Here is a 12,484-nt window from a genome sequence, read left to right as displayed (position 1 = left end):
AGTAAGAGTCTGCTAAATCGAACACCGAGGGTGCTCCCAGTCAGTGGTAGTACTCCTCTGTGCAAGGAGTAAGGAAAGCCGATGAGAGCATTTGCTCCCGTCTACCTCCTGCTGTGGAGACAGTGCCAAGCTCGGCTTAAAGTACTGCTGGTCCCCGATTTACGAACAGGTAACGTTCTGAATAGCTGGTCGTAACTTGATTTGTTCATAAGTTGGAAATACCTCATACGAAGCACTCGAAGTGTAACCAAGCACCAAAAACACAGCAATCAACAACGAAAAATAGAAACACACGAAAAAAACAGCAGTACTGCAGCAATAGCAAACTGTATTTAACAAACATGAACATGAAATACAAAACACAATGCAGCAATTTAAATACAGTAATGTGAATTGAATTAATTGGATGAGGATTCGGAGGAGTAAAAAATTACAGTAACAACATCATCAACAGATTCATCTTCTTCTTCAGCAGTTCCTTTGCTTGTAGAAGGCATTGGTTCAGTGTGGGGGGCAGCACTGCTAGGGGCTTTCTTTAAAAAAATATCCATTTTGGACTGGACAATTTGTTTTTTCTTCCTGTTATAAATTTCCTTATACCAAGCCAGGGTGCCCTGAATTAAACGATCCATCTTTGAGAATCTCGTAACATTAGGGTCCATTTTTTCAAACATTTGCATTCCTTCACTTATTTTGCTGAAAGATGCAGCCATTTCTTTCATCACAAAGTTTTTGGGGGGTTCTTCTTCTTCTTGGGCTGTTTGTCTCTCTTCCTCTGCTACCCTCTCCGCCTAGAGCTGCATTAAATCTTCATTGGTCTGTTCCTCCCCAACATCCTCAACCAGTTGGTGTATGTCTTCATTATCCATTTCCAGATCCACTTCTTTCGCCAGCTGTACAATGTTATTAGAAATGTCTTCCAGTGCCTTTTCTTTTTCAAAGCCTTTGAAACAGTCCACAAATCTTTTTAGGATTTTCTTCCATATGCCATTCATACATTGTGGAGTGACTTCTTCACACCCTGCAGCAATGTTCCTTATGCAATGCAGAATGTTGTAGTCCTTCCAAAATTCATGTAATGTTTTGCCGTTTTCACATTCTGTGGCAGCTACTGCCTTTGAAAATGTGTTGCGAAGATAATACACTTTGAAAGCAGCTATGGCCCCCTGGTCCGTGGGTTGGAGAACAGATGTGGCGTTGGGAGGCAGAAACACCACTTTCACGTTGGAATGTAAGTCATTTAGGTATTGAGGGTGACCTGGAGCATTATCCAAAATAAGCAAAATTTGGAAAGGAATTCCTTTCCCCAGAAAATATGACTTTACTTCAGGGATGAAGCAGTTCATGAACCAATCTTCAAAAAGTGCAAGCATCATCTAGGCTTTCTTATTAGCGCAATAATGGACTGGTAAAGTAGCCTTGCTGATATTCTTGAAGACTCTAGGGTTTTCAGAGCAATAAATCAAGAGGGGTTTCAATTTATACCCAGAAACATTGCCTCCTAACAAAACTGTTAGATGATCTTTGAAAGCCTTATAACCAGGCATAGTTTTTGCTTCCTTATGTATGTAGGTACGTTCGGGCATTTTCTTCCAAAGAGATCTCTCTCATCAACAATAAAGATCTGCTCTGGAAAATAATTTCCTTCTTTTATCAGCTTATCCAATTCTTCTATGAAAGTTTCTGCAGCTTTCAAATCAGCACTGGCTGCCTCCCCACTTAATTTCACATTATGAAGGTTTGCACACATCTTGAAATGGTTGAACCAACCGTGACTGGCAGTGAAAGTTTGGTCATAATCATACCCCTCCTTTTTTTTTAAGTCTTCAAAAAGACTACGAACCTTAGCTTGCATCGTCATGAGACTTAATGGCGTGTGTTTTTCAATTTGGTCTTCCAACCAAAGTACTGAGAGTTTTTCCATTTCCAGGATGAAACCTGCTCTTTGCTTTGTTAGAATTTTTTATTTCATAGGAGCAGACGCTTTCACTGATTCACGAATGTGATCGCTATCTTTTATAATGGTGCTGACTGTGGATTTCGATAGGTCTAACTTACACGACATGAAGGACACTATTTGACCCCCTTCATATTGTCTCACTATCGCTATTTTCTGTTCCAAATCAATAGATTTTCTCTTTCTTTTCTCACCACTCTTATCACCTCCCTTATCACTAGCCCTTTTTGTTTTACTTGACGTGATAGCCACAAGCAAACACCGAAAACACTGTGAGGGAATGAAACGTAAACATGCTGCCCGACCGCAGACACGCAAACACAACGTGCTGCTGCGAGGTTGGTTCTAAGTGCGGATGGTCGTAAGTCGAGGTGGTCGTAAGTCGGGGAACGGCTGTATGTTGACTCCAACTACATTATTTATGTAGCTGGAGTTGCGTGCCTTAAACTGCCTTCCAGGTCTAGTATAGATCTGGAGTAGGGTGTCAAAGCTGGGTAGTATATTGTAACTTGGTTGAAGCAAGGAATAGAACAGATAGTAGCCTCCAAGAAGGAAATCTCAAGCTTGCAACTTGATTAATTTTTTATGCTGCTGTCTTTTACTCTAATGAAAGTATTTTTAATTAAGTGAATGCATTATTGACTTCTTTGAATCTGGAGATAAGAGACTAAAGGCTGGATATTATGTCTTAGTGGTACAATAATAAATTTTTGTTGGTTTGCTATAATTGTTATATCAGCAAATAAAATGTTCTCTTTAAATGTAGTACAAAACCTGCTTAAGTATTGTTGGAAAAATTCCATACCTGAAGGAGTACAATATAGATGAACTCCTCTAGTTAAGTCTAATATTGCGTCTTACTTCTCCTAAGCAGTGCAGGGAGATCTGAGGATAGTTACAGAGCTCTCATCTCCTTTTCATTCTGGCTTATCTTTTTTTTTTCTTGCTTTCTTTAATGTCTATAAGCAAGTACTCAGCATCACTGTATAGCCAGAGGACAGATATCTTATCTTTTTCAGAGGCAGCAGTTAATGCTAAATAGTGATAGAAATGTAGCCGTGTTAGTCTGGGGTAGCTGAAGCAAAATGCAGGACAATGTAGCACTTAATGCTAAAGACTGTCAATTTGTAGGGTCTCAAGAGTGACACAATCTGTTCACTTGCTTTTTGCCCAAACAAGTGGAAATGTTCTCTGGCAGAGTTTGGAGAGGAGAAGAATTGAATTTCTACTCTTGAACTCAAGACTCCTCTTCATATGGTAATATCTAGTGCAGCCAGCTAAGTCACCACGGGTAGCTAGATAACTGCCCAGACAGCATTCAAAACAACCTGGGAATAGATGGACTACTTACTTTTTTTGTGCACACTTAGATATATAACATTTAAGAGTTATTGATTTATTTTTTCAGTGAAGACGTATAAGGAAGATGTACTCAGTTCCCTGTGATCTTAGCTATGATTATTTTTCCCCATAGGAATACAGGCACTGCCATCTCCAAAAATCTCTTGTACTGTTTGATTTTACCATTTTATTATGCATCTGTTAATTCTGCTGTGTTGTACAAAAGTTCTTAAGTTCTTATAGTACCCTTATCATCATACTATTGGAGTGCCGTCTGATAGTGTATAAAGGGTCCATCTACACTCCAAACTCCCACCTGCAGCAGCAAGTCTCAGAACCCAGGTTAACTGACTCAGCCATTCCTACTCAGGCTGTAGCCCAGGCTTTAAAACCCAGCAGGAGAGGAGAATCTTAGGGCATGTCTACACGAAAGCTTATGCTCCAGCACTTCAGTTAGTCTATAAGGTGCCACAGGACTCCTCGCCGCTTTAACAAAAGCTTTGTTGCTAAATTACCAGTATAGACAAAACCTCAGTATTCTGTGAGAAGCCAGTCTAGAAAGGAGAGGACAGATCTATTGTGCTCACTGTAGAGTGTGTGGTGCTGAGATGTGATGCAGCACTCTGTACTAGTTGAAGTTTCCTAAGTGTTGATGGCTTCATGCCCAGGTGTACTGCATTGCTATAGTTCAGATGGGTGGGTGATGAAAGCATCTGTAACCAAGGACAGGTCATTGTCTGCCAGGATAAAATAAAGAGTTGCCAATACTAGAGCTGAAGGTGTAATTTATAGTCCAAATAGAGTAGGGCAGATCAAGCTAGAATGCTAAAAATAGAAGCATAGTGCAAGCAGTAGAACAGGCTAGCTGCCCCAAGTATGAGTCTTCATGAAGTATTAGATATGTAAACATTGAGCAGAATGGGACAGAGAATAGATTCTTGTGGGATTCCACACATAAGAGGTTTTATCATGGATATGCAGTTTCTCATCACTACTATTTGTGGCTGTGTCTAGACTGCATCCCTTTTCCGTAAAAGGGATGCAAATTAGACACATCGCAATTGCAAATGAAGCGGGGATTTAAATACCCCCGCTTCATTTGCATAAAAATGGCTGCCGCTTTTTTCTGGCTCGGAGCTTTGCCAGAAAAAAGCACCAGTCTAGACGCGGATCTTTCGGAAAATAAAGTCTTTTCCGAAATATCCCTTATTGCTAAGAGGAATCTTTCAGAAAAGGCTTTATTTTCTGAAAGATCCACGTCTAGACTGGCGCTTTTTTCTGGCAAAGCTCCGAGCCGGAAAAAAGTGGCAGCCGTGTTTATGCAAATGAAGGGATGCAGTCTAGACACAGTCTGTGTGTTTTCCCTGAAATCCCTATAATCTCTCACTCAAGGACAACAGTAGTTCCTGGTCAATGGTGGTAACTGCTGTAAAGAGGTCCAGGAGAATGAGCATGTATGTCACCCTTCCTCTTGCACTGACAGCAGGAAATTACCTACCAGAACCACTAAAACTGTTAATGTCCCTGGTCTGATTCCAGATTGTGTTAGGTTTAGGATATAATTTTTTAATTAGATGACATGGATAGTGTTCTCAGAATTGTTCAGAACCACGTGTAATTACCCTTTTTGAGGGTAAAAGAGAGGTATCAGTTATTATTATTATTGCATTACAGAACACAAAAGCATGTTAGACATTTAATAAAAGAGGACGTAGTTTTTGCCCCCAAATAATTTACATTGTAAACTATGCTTGATGCAGTATCTGAGGAAGCAAGGCTATAGGCAGAGAACAGGATAGGAAAGGAGAAAGGTTACCACAATATAATTACAAGATTACTCAGTGTAGGGCACTTGGATAATTGAAAAAGTATGCAAATAAAACAGAATAAATTAAAATCAGTTAAAATAAGTCACGAGAAGCATTGCAAAGAAAGGGAGTTTTCAAGAGATACTTTTCAATGAAGGGAGGGTAGTAGCATGTCAGATCAAAGTAGGTAGAAGAAGATAAATGAGGCGTTGGTGGAACAGAGGAGGCATTGGGGAAATAAGATCAGGGACGTAGAAAAGAACCTAATTAAGTAGGTATTTGAAGGTGAAAACAAGTTTAAATTTGATGTTATGAACCCTGGAAAGTGGGAAACGAGTGTGTATGCGTGTGCTGGGGAGAAGTGGAGGGGCAGCTATGGGGTGGCTGCTAATGGGTGAAAGGGGAAATCTACATAAAATGATTTTGCCTTTTGTGAACTATATGTAAGGTACTGCAGGATCATTAGTTATTTTTTAAGTTTGTCATGGAAAATAATTAACAGTAATATTTAAAAATGTTGAAACAGCTTAATCTCCTGTTTTTATTGTCTTTTTTTCCTGCTCTTCCATTTTATACATACTTTTTCTTCAATATTTTTCCTAAAATGCTTTATAACTTCTTTATTTTCTTTAATTTCTCCTCTTACCAATTATAGATGTGTTCCTTCTGAGATTCTTTTTTTGCCTTGTATTTATTTTGTTCCTTATCCTCCTCTGCCATAGTCCTTGTTTTAAGTATTTTTTTTTAAGATTTGTTCTCGTTATTAACTATTTTAATTTTTTAGCTAATTTTTTCTTTATCCCAGTTTTCATATGCTCCCAACAATCTTGCCTTCACCATTCCACCTCCTTCCATTTTCCCTTGCAAGAAGTGTAACATGCTGGTATCTGTTATTTCTTAACTTTTGCTCTTACTCAAACTTTCTTTTCTTCTATTCATCTCTCCTGCCAATTTCCAGATTTTACCTCTCTCTCTGCTCAGGTTCAGCCCCTACTTTCTCCAGGCCTGATGCATCTAGAGCCATCTTCTGTTGTCTTCGCTTTCCTTGAGGCTATGCTGCATATATGAGTCTTTCTGTAAGTCAGCTGTTCTCATGAGTATAAAAAGCAGTGCCACAGAAAGCTGTGAAGCATAATAGGGTATGTGAGGGAGGTTAATCAGAAATAACCAAGCACCAATATCCCTGCTAGATTTGAGGCAAAGAAAATGTCTGAAAGTCAGGGAATTAATAGATTAGCTGTGATAGATAAAGGCTATGCTAGAAAGCTGGCATGTGGGGCTGAGCTGAGTCAGAAAGTTGGGGTATGTCTACACTACCACCCTAGTTCGAACTAGGGTGGTAAAGTAGTCAACCGGAGTTGCAAATGAAGCCCGGGATTTGAATTTCCCGGGCTTCATTTGCATGTTGCCGGGCGCTGCCATTTTTAAATGTCCGCTAGTTCGGACTCCGTGCCCCGTGGCTACACGCGGCATGAACTAGGTAGTTCGGACTAGGCTTCCACGAGGAGTAACGGTAGTTCGGAATAGGAAGCCTAGTCCGAACTACCTAGTTCGTGCTGCGTGTTGCCGCGGGGCACGGAGTCTGAACTAGTGGACATTTAAAAATGGCAGCGCCCGGCAACATGCAAATGAAGCCCGGGAAATTCAAATCCCGGGCTTCATTTGCAATGCCGGTTGACTACATTACTACCCGAGTTTGAACTAGGGTGGTAGTGTAGACATACCCTTGTGTATATAATTGTCAATCGTGTACCTGTAAACACACATTAGCCCACAGTCTGTCTTCAACATTATTAGACACTCTGCATATGTGATGTGTATATTTGGCAGCTATAAATGAGAGACAAAATTACAAATTCAAATTGTTACCCTATGCCTGGCAAACTATGCAGCTATGTTTTATCTTCCCAGCGGCTGTTACCTATGGATGCATTAGCAGGCTGTAGCACATGAAGGAATAGGGCAGTGGGATTAAAGTGGTGATGGTAAAGGAAGTACTCTAATCTCTGAAAAAGTTACATTCCAGTTTTCCTTGGTCACAGACATTGCTAGTAACCTCATCATGTGGTCCAGCTCATGTGATGGTATATCAGCAGATTGTGTTTTTGTGCCAATCATGATTATAGGCACCTTGACCTATTTTAACATTCCAGATAGGGAGAAGAGTGATTTGGCACTGTCAGCAGTCACTGTGATTTAACCTTGTGATGTCTAATTTCTACTGATACTCCTTTTGAAGCCAGCTTTAAAGCAAACTAAATAGTTCTAGCTATATATACTTACTAATTTAATTTTTTTGTTTGCTAAGAGATAGTTGATTCCATAGAAGTAGTAGGTTATCTGTATTTTCTCTTTTACTGTACGGTGCAAGTCTCTTAAGAGACATCCCTGATTTCAATGGGATTCTTTACTGTGAAAGGATTCAAGATCAAGTTCTGTTAGATGTTTAGCTTTTTATCTAGTACAACAGCTTGCAGTGCTGCTCTTGACACTAGATCTAACTAGTAAATCTTCTGAACTTCTGAATCAAAGGGATTACATAACAATAAGTTAGACATTCATTTTTTAGTTCATATTTTAACTGTTGGTTGATTGCACAAAAACAAAGACAGTGATTTGTCCCTAATCATAATGCTATACAAAGAAGTCTTTTTAAAATTTTGAAGAATCTGTTTAGGATAGCTAATATACTGTATATACAGAACAGTAGACTTAGTACATTTTTCTTTACATTTATGTAGAAACAGTAAATGTAAAAACCAAACAGTGACACTAGGTGGCCAGTTATGTAATTTACAGCCTCCTCTCTCTCCTGAAATACATCTGAAAAGGTTTACAACTAGATGAAAAATTATCCATTTCACAGTCTTGCTATCATATTTGTTAACCTGGTTAATGCTGATTACACTTCTCTGGCATTTTTTCAAAGACTGAAAGCCACACTACAACTATTAATTTAGCCTCATAACAGCATGTGAGGTAGACATCATGAATTTGCATGCTAAAGATTAACTAGTTGATTTACCTAAATTCAAGTAGTGAATCATTGGTAGAGTTGTGAATAGGTTAGGAATCCTGATTCCCACTACCTACCTTAACCACTAGACAACATTGTCTCCCCTGGCCTTCTATATATTCTCTAACGTTGTCCTAAGCAGATAAAATTAAGGCTACCTACCTAAATTGAGGTTTTGATATTGTCACCACTAGAAAGGTATCCACCTATTTTGGACCCACATTTGATCAACTTTGAAGATCTTATAATCATGTAAGCCCTACATTCAGATAAAGACTGTTCTACGAAATTCTACAGAAAGACAGAATCTTTTTTTTTCCTTTCAAGACTCATTCCACCACAGGAACTGAATACAAATATGTAATTATTCTGGTGTGAAGGTATATAATTTGGTTGGGGCCAGGCAATAATTGCCAGTCTTTTATCAAACATTCAAACTCTTTCTTACAGGGAACTCTTTCTTGGCTATTAGGTAGAACAGGAAGGGATCCCAGAATCTGCGATCAGTTTGTATTCCGTATTGCCTTGTGTCTGTTGGGCAGCATGAGGAGTGGTCTTGTGATTAGGACTCTGCTCACTTGAGTGAGAGATCTGAGAACAGTGATTGGTCTCTCCTACTTGCTTCCAGCTGAGAAAATGGATGGGAAAGTTGAAATACAAATCACAAGAAGATAGTCTAGATACCTTAAATACTTATGTGAACCCCACCTCACTTCATTATAGTATAGTGTTAATATGGGTATATTCATAACACACCTCTGAGATAGGGAAGTTTAATTAACCTCATTTACAGATTGAGAGTATGAGATAAAATTAAGAGACTTGCCCAAGTCAACAAAGAAAGTCTATGGTAGAGCAGGGAATTGAACACAGATCTCACAAGTCTTGGGGCTTGTATGCTAACCAGAAGTCCATCCTTTCCCTCCTGCTAACAGCATCACTATTTTTTTTCCAAAAAGGACAAAGCATGTATTGCCTTAAAGACAAGAATAAATGTGTGAAATACTTTCCTAATATTATTTGTCTAAGGGGCAAGCTCTCAATGTTTGTGATTGTGAAGAGGAGTAGAATTGATTTGTGAAATAGGAACCAGGTGGTGGTGGGGCGGGGGAGAGGAACTGAGTTAGCATTACCTTACATGGGCATTCCTTTCAGATTGGGAAGGATAAATGTAGCAGACCAAACAGTTACCACCTGCCCTCCTCCTTACCTAATTCCCATGGGCTACTCATGAGGGGCTTCCACAGTGCTGGTGAAAGGATGAGATAATGCCACAGAGCCAAAATTCCCCCCATCTCTCTATACCCCTAAGACAGATGTGCCAGATTTATGTTCCCTCCACAGAAGACTAAAGAGGAACAATCTGGGTCACACTTAGGAATCTTACAAAATAAAAGGCTGCTTGTACCCAAAATGCTTTGGATACATCTTTGTGCTTGTACTTTTTAGCCTGTGGGAGATACAGCAGCAAAAGAAATTATTAACTTTTTCAGGAAATCATCAACGTGGATCAGCTGAATGGAGCATGGTCTGACCCAACCAAGTGTTAAAGAGAACTGGGAACAACTACAATAACTTTAGAATTATAAAATACTAGCAGATTTATTTGGCATTTCTTGGGTCCTTAACTCATTTTTTTAAATAAAAGGAAAGTGTACATGCTTTATTTAAATTATTGTATTTTTCAAAAATACAGTGTTATTTTTATGAAGTTAACTTTATTTTGGATTTCTTAAAAAAAGGATTGTTGAAATTTGTCCATTTTTAAGTAACTTTTTAAAATGGGAATTCCATCAAATGTATTTTACTTCATCCCTATAAAATCTAATCATTCACTATGTTTTAACAAAAAAAGAGCTATCATCAATATTGTCTTCTAGTTTAAAAAAAGAACACTATTCTAGGTTTCTCCATTTTCTCTCTTTTCTGTATGGTTTATTGAGAAGCAATCTTATTCCAGGTTCATCCTCTTTTTCTGGCTCATCTTGGTTCAGTCTCTTTTAACATTCGCTCGGTCATGTCAATTTTGAGGACTGCACTTGATTTGGTGGTTCTGTCTCTTTTGTTTGGTTTTATGAGAAGCACTCCCATTCCAGGCACATCCGGTTTTCCTGGTATAACCAAACCCTGATGTTGCTTTAAATTATGAAAAGAGGAAGCTCTATACAAAATGTGGTGGTCCTAGCTCTTCCCATTTAGGAGGAGTTCTTGATCAAACAGAAAAAATAAACTCTCTAAAATATATAGTAGATTTACACTAGAGTCATATTTCAGCATGCTATCTCCATCCTCCCCCAGCTTTTGACTGTAGCCCTCACTTCTGTTCCTTCCCCTCTTTCTATCCCTTCCCCAATGGCTTTGTTAATACCCCTATCTCTGCTTTTCTATTTCTGGCTTTTTATTTACTTTTTTGTTGTTATCTCTGTTTCTATTTTGGTTCTCTTTCCTTCAGTCTTTTTTTTCCTGTGACTGAGGTCAGGTCATGAATAAAAAAGAATTTGGTAGTTTAAAAAAATCAATGTCCCTAGCTGATATTAGTTGACTTAACAGAACTGTTTACATAATGTGGGTCTGCAGTCCCTATTTTTAATCCTTTCTATGCATTAAAATTTGACTATTTGTGTCAGTGACAAAAAAAAATCTTCTGGGCACCAGGGTGATCTGAACCAGTGCTGGTAAATTATTCTGCGTGACACACAGTGGTCTGTTAGTGAGATTCAAAGGGGGCATAGAGACCTGTGCAAACGAATGTAAGTTCCCAATTTCAAATCTAGATACCACCTGACTATTTATGTCTGACTACAACATGGAGCACTTAGTCCCTGATCATGGAAAAATGTATGCACATTGTTAACTTCATGTACCGAGTAGTATACATTTCCATTGAAATCAATAGTACTACTCAGGGCATAAAGCTAAACTCAGTAGAGTTGATTCCAGTTGGTGGTGGAACAAAACCGATGCCAGAGCAACACACATTTCTTTAAAATGAGTTTTACTTTCTGCTCTAGAAAATTTAGAAATATTCCTATTCTTGTATGCTTCCTTCCAACTTACTGGAACAGAATAACTCTAAAAGGATGCTTCCTTTCAGGAAATGAAGTTTTGCAATGTTACCTTTCAATGTACTCATAGCTCATACTAGATTGTGACACAGCAGATGGCATCGTTTGCATAATGAATAAAATTGGCATATTTCTGCCAACTTTGGTTCAAGATTTCATCATTCTTGCTCACCAAGGTCATGATCTTTTATTTTTATTCTTATTGTGAGTTTGCTCAAGCATTTTGGTCCATACTTTCATGGATGCTTAAAGGTTCCTTTGATATATCTATTCTAGCGAGTGAAATAGCCAAACTACCAGCCACAAGAGAGGTCACTCTATGAATTTATTCTATATACTTATTCTAAACTATTGTATCAGCATTTCCATAAAACTATCTCAGAGAGGTAGCCATGTTAGTCTGTAACTTTAAAAATGGGTTGTCCTGTAGCACCTTAGAGACTCACAAAAATATATTGGAAAAACTTTAAAAACAACTAATACTCTAGTAGCACCTTAAAGACTAACAAAACACTTGGAAAGGAAGATGACCAACACCAGATTTGACACAGACATCAAGAACCACTAGCTCCTTCATTGTTTGGCGAGTTGGTTAAGTCATTAAGGTGTGGAAGATATTGTGCAAGCATTTGCATAAGAATTAACCTTGTTCCAATTTAAGTTGCAACCTTTCTCTGTGTATTTGGCTTGTGGAACTGGTCAGACCAATTCCTTCACTTTACTTCATTCACAAGTTTAATTCTTATGCAAACTAATGGTTCTCATCAGCTTCTTGTAACTATTTAGTCTTTAAGGTGCTACTAGACTATTGTTTGTTTTTTTAAGTTTTTCCTGTAACAGACTAACTCAGCTACCTCTCTGAAGCTTTTAAAATATATAGGATCATGAGCAGGGGCAGATGACCGTTTTGCGGGGCCCCGGGCAGCATAATTCCGCGGGGCCCCCCCTTTGCCACGGCGCATGCGCAGTGATGCCATGCGCATGCGCGGCGGTGCCACGGCGCATGCGCAGGGCTTTCTGAAGCGCGGGGCCCGGGGCGGCTGCCCCGTTCGCCCTGCCCTATATCCGCCCCTGATCATGAGCTTACTTAGGGAAACCCCATGTCACCAGTTTTACATCTGTATTATTTTCATGAGAAAGGCTCCAGTTGCTCAGATTTTACTAGCAGGCTGGCATGTTTTGTTAATAATTAAAATGGATACATCTTTTGCTCTCATCATCCACGTCCATTGACAGCAAGTACGTCATGTTTTGCTCTTGCATGGAAATTAGGTTAATAGATGCACTGATAGCTAAG

This window comes from Pelodiscus sinensis, chromosome 9, assembly GCF_052426305.1.
Source record: "Pelodiscus sinensis isolate ZL-2025 chromosome 9, ASM5242630v1, whole genome shotgun sequence".
Classification (NCBI taxonomy): domain Eukaryota; kingdom Metazoa; phylum Chordata; order Testudines; family Trionychidae; genus Pelodiscus; species Pelodiscus sinensis.
The sequence above is the reverse complement of the archived record's forward strand: the minus strand, read 5'-3'. Positions refer to the sequence as shown.